Genomic DNA, 8,883 nt, shown 5'->3' on the forward strand with positions numbered 1-8,883 from the left:
GAGAGGAGAGGAGAGGAGAGGAAAGGAGGAGAGATATGGAGAGGAGAGGAAAGAGGAGAGATATGGAGAGGAGAGGAAAGAGAGGAGATATATGAGAGAGAGGAAAGAAGGAGAATATGGAGAGGAGAGGAAAGGAGGAGAGAAATGGAGAGGAGAGGAAAGGAAAGGAAAGAGGAGATATGGAGAGGAGAGGAAAGAGAGAGAGATATGGAGAGAGAGGAAAGGAGGAGAGATATGGAGAGGAGAGGAAAGGAAGGAGATATGGGAGAGAGAGGAAAGGAGGAGAGATATGGAGAGGAGAGGAAAGGAGGAGAGATATGGACAGGAGAGGAAAGGAGGGGAGAATGGAGAGGAGGAGGAAAGGAGGAGAGATATAGGAGAGGAGAGGAGAGAGGAAGGAGGAGAGAATATGGAGAGGAGGAGAAGGAGAGAGATTAGGGAGGAGAGGAAAGGAAGAGAGATATGGAGAGGAGATGAAAGGTGTGAGGAGAGAAGTGGAGCGGTGTAATACGTACGATCATATCTATGATGCTGCGAATGGTCTGTAGCTGGGTGGATCTGGTGTTGTCAGCTGCTGTGAAATTCTGTCTGTAGTTCTGGTCTGTAGCGATCACTGCCAGTCTGGTATCCTATAGAGATCAATACAGAGATACAGAAGTCAATACAGAGATCAATACAGAGATACATAAATCAATACAGAGATCAATACAGAGATACAGAGATCAGATCAATACAGAGGTCAATACAGACATTGATCAATTATCACTACGTAAAGTTCAATTATTATTTTTGACGTCTCACTGTGGGGATTCACCAGAATCTCCTAAGTAGCTCAAAGGACCAATCATACACGTCTGTCGGAGACAGACAGACAGGTTGAGTGTCGAATAAGGGAGCCCTTCCCCTCATACTAAAGAGCCAGTCGCCTGCCYTCTGATCATTCTCACCTCTCTTCCTTACAGAAGAGTTCTACTCAGCTCTCCTCAGCACCACGTGGCTAGCTGAGGTGATTTGGCTACCTTAGCTACAAGGCTAGCTGAGGTGATTTGGCTACCTTAGCTACAAGGCTAGCTGAGGTGATTTGGTTACCTTAGCTACAAGACTAGCTGAGGAGATTTGGCTACCTTAGCTACAAGACTAGCTGAGGAGATTTGGCTACCTAAGCTACAAGGCTAGCTGAGGATATTTGGCTACCTTAGCTACAAGAGTAGCTGAGGAGATTTGGCTACCTTAGCTACAAGACTAGCTGAGGAGATTTGGCTACCTAAGCTACAAGGCTAGCTGAGGAGATTTGGCTACCTTAGCTACAAAGCTAGCTGAGGAGATTTGGCTACCTTAGCTACAAAGCTAGCTGTCATACTGACTAGCTTTTCTACCTGGAAGGGTAGAATTACTATACTGAACAAAAATGTGAACACAACATGTAAAGCGTTGGTCTCATGTTTCATGAGCTGAAATTAAAGATCCCAGAAATGTTCCTAATACACAAAAAAAGCGTATTTCTCTCAAATGATGGGTACATATTTGTTTACATCCCTAAAAGTGAGCATTTATCCTTTGCCAAGCTAATCCATCCACCTGATAGGTGTGGCATATGCTGGGGACAATAAAAGGCCACTCTAAAATGTGCAGTTTTGTCACGCAACACAACAGTTTTGTCACTGCAAACCACTGGTTTCCAGTGGTTTGCAGAAGAGGATGTCTTCCTTAATTGACCCCCCATAAACGTAACGGACATATACCAGGAGCTGTGCCAAGCCCGCCACGTCTGTTGACTCATCCAGCTGTAACGCATAGAATTCACTGGCTTGTATGAGAAACAGTAATTGTTTCAAAACATCTCCTGCCATGTCACTGATGCGTCGTGAAACAGTGTTGTTTGATGAAGCCATTGTCTGTATACTTTTTYGGCCTTTTGTCACGCCCTGACCATAGACAGCTTTTATTCTCTATGTTGGTTAGGTCGGGGTGTGACTAGGGTGGGTTATCTAGGTGAATTTTATTTCTATGTTGGCCTAGTATGGTTCCCAATCAGAGGCAGCTGTTTATCGTTGTCTCTGATTGGGGATCATATTTAGGTAGCCATTTTTCCCAYTGTGCTTTGTGGGATCTTGTCTATATATAGTTGCCTGTGAGCATTATTCTAGCTTCACGTTTCGTTTGTTCGTTTTGTTCTTTTAAGTTTTCTATTCCAAAATAAAGGATGGAAACATATCACGCTGCATCTTGGTCTACTCCTTATGACGAACGTGACACCTTTYCCCCCAGCAWTGTCCCAGCCATATCCGCGGCAGCAGGAAGAATGAAGTCCTCCACAATAGTATGGGGCTTGTCTGTTCTGGTGAATCCCCACAATGAGTCGTCTCACTCATGATATCAGAGAACCGGGGTTATGCAAGTAACCTTAAGTTATCGATACATATTATAAATACATCCACACAGTTATCAATATCAACATAAGTACAGCAACATCAAGTCGACACTACATTAGTGACCAGTACATAACCTTTCTGGAACTATGTAGTACTTGGCCATTGCCTCTATTGGTCCCTGATATGGTCTCTAGGGCTGTGTTATATGGTCTCTAGGGCTGGGTGATATGGTCTCTAGGGCTGGGTGATATGGTCTCTAGGGCTGGGTTATATGGTCTCTAGGGCTGGGTGATATGGTCTCTAGGGCTGGGTGATATGGTCTCTAGGGCTGGGTGATATGGTCTCTAGGGCTGGGTTATAAGGTCCTCTAGGGCTTGGGTGATCATGGTCTCCTAGGGCTGGGTGATAATGGTCCTCTAGGGCTGGGTGATATGGTCTTCAAGGGCTGGGTGATATGGTCTCTAGGGCTGGGTGATATATGGTCTCTAGGCTGGGTGATATGGTCTCTAGGGCTGGGTGATATGGTCTCTAGGGCTGGGTTATATGGTCTCTAGGGCTTGGGGTTATATGGTCTCTAGGGTTGGCTTAGGGTGGATATGGTTCTAGGGCTGGGTGATATGGTTCTCTAGGGCTGGGTTATATGGTCTCTAGGGCTGGTTATATGGTTTCTAGGGCTGGGTGATATGGTCTCTAGGGGCTGGTGAATATGGTCTCTAGGCTGGGTATATGGTCTCTAGGCGCTGGGTGATATGGTCTCTAGGGCTGGGTTATATGGTCTCTAGGGCTGGGTTATATGGTCTCTTAGGGCTGGGTTATATGGTCTCTAGGGCTGGGTTTATCTATGGTCTCTAGGGCTGGGTGATATGGTCTTCTAGGGCTGGGTTATATGGTCTCTAGGGCTGGGTGATATGGCTCTAGGGCTGGGTGATATGGTCTCTAGGGCTGGGTGATATGGTCTCTAGGGCTGGGTGATATGAACAAAATATCATACCACAATATTTTTCATATATTTGATGGTATTTTATGTTGTTGAATAATGAAAGTTGTAAATGTGCTTTATGAGTAGTGAATGACCTCAGGGTGGCAACACATACATTCTACGTGATTTCAATATGTCTTACTCCATTCTGATTGGTTTATACTGTTCAATTCAGTATGAATTGAACACAGTGTTGTTTGACATGACAACCAATGAAAAAGCCAGGGAGGCGTTCTTAGAATTAGAAATTAGGTTACTAATATAATCTTCATGGAGGTGTTATTGTGACAGGATAGGAACCAAAGTGTTGGTCAGTGTTTCCCAGGGGAGTGCCAATACTAATAAGATCTCCATGGAGGTGTTATTGTGACAGGATAGGAACCAAAGTGTTGGTCAGTGTTTCCCAGGGCAGTGCCAATACTAATAAGATCTCTATGGAGGTGTTAATGTGACAGGGTAGGAACCAAAGTGTTGGTCAGTGTTTCCCAGGGGAGTGCCAATACTAATAAGATCTCCATGGAGGTGTTAATGTGACAGGGTAGGAACCAAAGTGTTGGTCAGTGTTTCCCAGGGGTACCCTATAAGCTTTGGCTTACTTCATGAAGCTAACCTATTCCTCTCTGATTTAGAAGATACTGCTGCACAACCAACGTGCTGATTTAGGCCTACACAGCACTGGTATCAGACTGTATTAGATAGCTATGTTTGCTCTGACTCAGTACATTTATTAGCTTGCCGGCTAACTAGCGATTAGCATTAGCGGCTATTTATTTTAGCAATTTTCTAAGAAAAGACGAACTAGCTGTTTGCAGACAGTAACATCCACAAACTAATAGTATAATTATAGAACGCTTGTGGATTTATATAAGGAAGCAAAGTGGAAAGCAGCATAGATGTCATCAACATATTATTGTATTTGCTGCATTAACCATGCAGACTGAAGACATCGACCATGCAAACGGTCGACACATGATCTCGTGGTCAAGCAACAACAACTGCGCTCCTTGTGTGACAGGGGGCGGGGCTTGGTGAGAGAGGAAGAGAAATGACTCAAGTAGCGGAGTAAACTATACAGACAGAGTGAAATACTGTTACCATGGCCAGGTCTAGTGTGTGTGTGTGTGTGTGTGTGTGTGTGTGTGTGTGTGTGTGTGTGTGTGTGTGTGTGTGTGTGTGTGTGTGTGTGGTGGTGTGTGTGTGTGTGGTGTCGTACCTCCTGGTCAGGTGATATGGCGACGGAGAAGACTTTAACCCCGTGTTGCCTGCCTCATTGGCAGCTTCCTGTATCCCACCACAGGGCTCCTTGTAACCTGTTAGAGGATGACCGTCTGTCACCACGACGATGTACTTATTCTCCTGGTAGTGGGAGCCCCTGAACACACACACACCGATAGAAAGGGACGTAATGAGACACACACTGCAACAAAAAAACACTAGACAGGTACTATAGAGAAACATTATACAGTCAGTTGTGTGTATTACCCAATGAACAGCTCAGCGATGCCTCTCTTGATGGCACGGTCAGTTGTAATTACCCTATGAGCAGCTCAGCGATGCCTCTCTTGATGGCACAGTCAGTGTGTGTGTTACCCTATGAGCAGCTCAGCGATGCCTCTCTTGATGGCACAGTCAGTGTGTGTGTTACCCTATGAGCAGCTTAGCGATGCCTCTCTTGATGGCACAGTCAGTGTGTGTGTTTACCCTATGAGCAGCTCAGCGATGCCTCTCTTGATGGCACAGGTCAGTGTGTGTGTTACCCTATGAGCAGCTTAGCGATGCCTCTCTTGATGGCACAGTCAGTGTGTGTGTTACCCTATGAGCAGCTCAGCGATGCCTCTCTTGATGGCACAGTCAGTGTGTGTATTACCCTATAGCAGCTCAGCGATGCCTCTCTTGATGGCACAGTCAGTGTGTGTTGTTACCCTATGAGCAGCTCAGCGATGCCTCTCTTGATGGCACAGTCAGTGTGTGTATTACCTCTATGAGCAGCTCAGCGATGCCTCTCTTGATGGCACAGTCAGTGTGTGTGTTACCTATGAGCAGCTTGCGATGCCTCTCTTGATGGCACAGTCAGTGTGTGTGTTACCCTATGAGCAGCTTAGTGATGCCTCTCTTGATGCCACAGTCAGTGTGTGTATTACCCTATGAGCAGCTCAGCGATGCCTCTCTTGATGGCACAGTCAGTGTGTGTTCCTTGCCGATGTAGTTGATGCCTTTGATGTCACTGATGAGCGCCTGGCGCTCGGTGGCGACGTCACTCAGCTGGCGCACTAAGATGATCTCATCAGAGTAATGCAGCGCTCCGGAGTTCCACGTCAGGGACCGGTCACATGGGTGGCGCCTAGCAACAACACACATAGAGAAAAGTTATGTCACATCACTAACCACGTTATCATCAACAGTTTTTATGCGAGTAAAGTCATACCGTATAAAAAACAAAAATCACGACAGCTGGGATGGAAACAGGAAGTTTTGGTAAAATGTTAGAAATGCCGACCGATAATGTGTTCTTTGACGTGGTGGAATTCTTTGTGTCTGTAAAATTATTAATGCGGGAAATGGCGTTGAAACACTTTTATGTGCAAATATTAAATACTGAACAAAATATAAACACAACATGCAACAATATTTGACTAGTTACAGTTCATATGAGGAAATCAGTCAATTGAAATAAATGTGTTAGGCCCTAATCTATGGATTTCACATGACTGGGAATACAGATATGCATCTGTTGGTCACAGATCAGTACCTTGAAAAAAAAATGAGGGGGTGGGATCAGAAAACCAGTCAGTTTAAAAAAAAAAAAAATGTATTTATGTTTATTTATTCACACCAAAGAAAATAAGTGAAAGACAAAACAGTGCAGATAAAAACTGGTAAAGACGGTGTGCAGGTGAGGTTGGAATCACAAAGGAATGATATGAATAACACACCACTAATATACAGGACCAGTCAAACGTTTGGACACACCGACTCATTCCAGGGTTTTTTCTTTATTTTTTACTATTTTCTACATTGAAGAATAATAGTGAAGACATCAGAACCATGAAATAACACATATGGAATCATCATCATTCATGTCAAGAATCCATTGAAGGTTTAGGTAAACTGTCTGGGAGGTATGAGTATTGATGAAAGTGCATAGTTGTTTAATGTTTATAAATAGACAAGATATTGAGTTTCTTAAACAAAGCTGCAGATGAGCCAGGTAATAAGAGAAGGTGGCTATTTTTTGGTTAAACCTCACCCCTAACCCCTTACCCTCCAATATAAAAACTAGACTGGTATTGAACACTGTGTACACCACAGGACATCTTGGCCCTGGTAGATGCACAGCGTGCATAAACAATTGTTCTCTATCATGCCATGATATATAACCAGTTAATATGTATATCATGAACCATAATAACGCAATTTAGAAAGTAATATTCATGATCAACCCGTGTCAAACGCTTTGGAAAATCTAAAAAGAGAGTGTCTACATTGAGATACTTGACATTAATAGTTGTAGATGAGATATCATAGAGATGAGATACTAGAGATGAGACAGTTGTAGATGAGACTACATTGAGATGAGATACCTAGAGTGAGAAGATACATTGAGATGAGATACATAGAGATGAGATACATAGAGATGAGATACATAAAGATGAGATACATAGAGATGAGATACATAGAGATGAGATAGTTGTAGATGAGATACATTGGAGATGAGATACTTGAGATGAGATACATAAGAGATGAATCATTAGAGATGAGATACATAGAGATGAGTATACATAGAGATGAGATAGTTGTAGATGAGAATACATAGAGATGAGAATATCTGGATGAGATAGTTTGTAGATAATGTGAGATACATTGAGATGAGATACATTGAGATGAGATACATTGAGATGAGATTACATAGAGATGAGATACATAGAGATGAGAATACATAAAGATGAGAGATACATAGAGATGAGATACATAGAGATGAGAATAGTTTGGTGATGAGATACATTGAGATGAGATACATTGAGACATGAGATACATTGAGATGAGATACATAGAGATGAGATACATAGAGAGAAAGATCATAGAGATGAGATACATAGAGATGAGATACATAGAGATGAGATAGTTGTAGATGAGATACATAGAGATTAGATACATAAGAGATGAGATTAGATTGTTAGATGAGATACATTGAGATGAGATACAGTTGAGATGAGATACATTGAGATGAGATACATAGAGATGAGAATACATAGAGATGAGATATATAGAGATGAGATCATAGAGATGAGATACATAGAGATGAGGATAGTTGAGATGAGATACATAGAGATGAGATACATTAGATGAGATCATAGAGATGAGATACATAGAGATGAGAATACATAGAGTGAGATCATAGAGATGAGATATTTGAGATTGAGATACATAGAGATGAGATAGTTGTAGATGAGATACATAGAGATGAGATACATAGAGATGAGATAGTTGTAAGATGAGATACATAGAGATGAAGATACATTGAGGATGAGATACTAGAGAATGAGATAATTGTAGATGAGATACATAGTAGGGATACATATGAGATACATAGAGATGAGATACATAGAGATGAGATAGTTGTAGATGAAGAAACATAGAGATGAGATACATTGAGATGAGATACATAGAGATGAGAATACATAAATAGATGAATGATACATAGAGATGAGATACATAGACGATGAGATACATAGGATGAGATAGTTGTAAGATGAGATACATAGAGATGAGATAGTTGTTGAGTTATGAGATACATAGAGATGAGATACATAGAGATGAGATAGTTGTAGATGAGATACATAGAGATGAGATACATAGAGATGAGATACATAGAGATGAAAAGTACATAAAGATGAGATAGCATAGAGATGAGATACATTGAGATGAGATACATAGAGATGAGATATTATGAGATGGATAGTTGAGATGAATACTAGATGAAGATACATAGAGATGAGATACATAAAGATGGAGATACATAAGATGATTTTAGATGAGCTAGAGATGAGATACATAAGAGATGAGATATCATATGAGATGAGATACATAGAGATGAGATTACATAGAGATGAGATACATAGAGATTGAGATACATAGAGATGCGATATATTGAGATGAGATACATGAGATGAGATATTTACATGAAAGATGAGATACATAGAGATGAGATACAATAGAGATTGAGAATACAATAAAGATGAGATACATAAGATGAGATACATAGAGATGAGTATACATAGAGATGAGATACATAAAGATTGAGAATACATAAGAGATGAAGATACATAGAGATGAGATACATAAAGATGAGAATCATAGAGATGAGATACATAAAAGATGAGATACATAGAGGATGAGATTACATAGAGATGAGATACTAAAGAGAGATACGTAAAGACTGAAGATACACTAGAGATTGAGATACATAAAGATTGAGATATACATAGAGATGAGATCATTGAGATGAGATACATAGAGATGCGAATACATAGA

At 41.4% G+C, this 8,883-nt stretch overlaps 1 protein-coding gene across 1 annotated transcript in view; it reads right to left on the reverse strand.

The window, feature by feature from the left end:
- Positions 1-495: 495 nt before the first annotated feature.
- LOC112077840 (collagen alpha-1(VI) chain) overlaps positions 496-8,883 on the reverse strand; it is a 35,035-nt gene continuing 26,647 nt past the window's right edge. The window contains exon 5 of the mRNA XM_070441850.1: positions 496-629. The gene's annotated coding sequence lies outside the window, so the exon portion shown is untranslated. The remainder of the gene's footprint in view (positions 630-8,883) is intronic.

Source organism: Salvelinus sp. IW2-2015, unplaced genomic scaffold (genome assembly GCF_002910315.2).
Source record: "Salvelinus sp. IW2-2015 unplaced genomic scaffold, ASM291031v2 Un_scaffold4964, whole genome shotgun sequence".
Lineage (NCBI taxonomy): Eukaryota > Metazoa > Chordata > Actinopteri > Salmoniformes > Salmonidae > Salvelinus > Salvelinus sp. IW2-2015.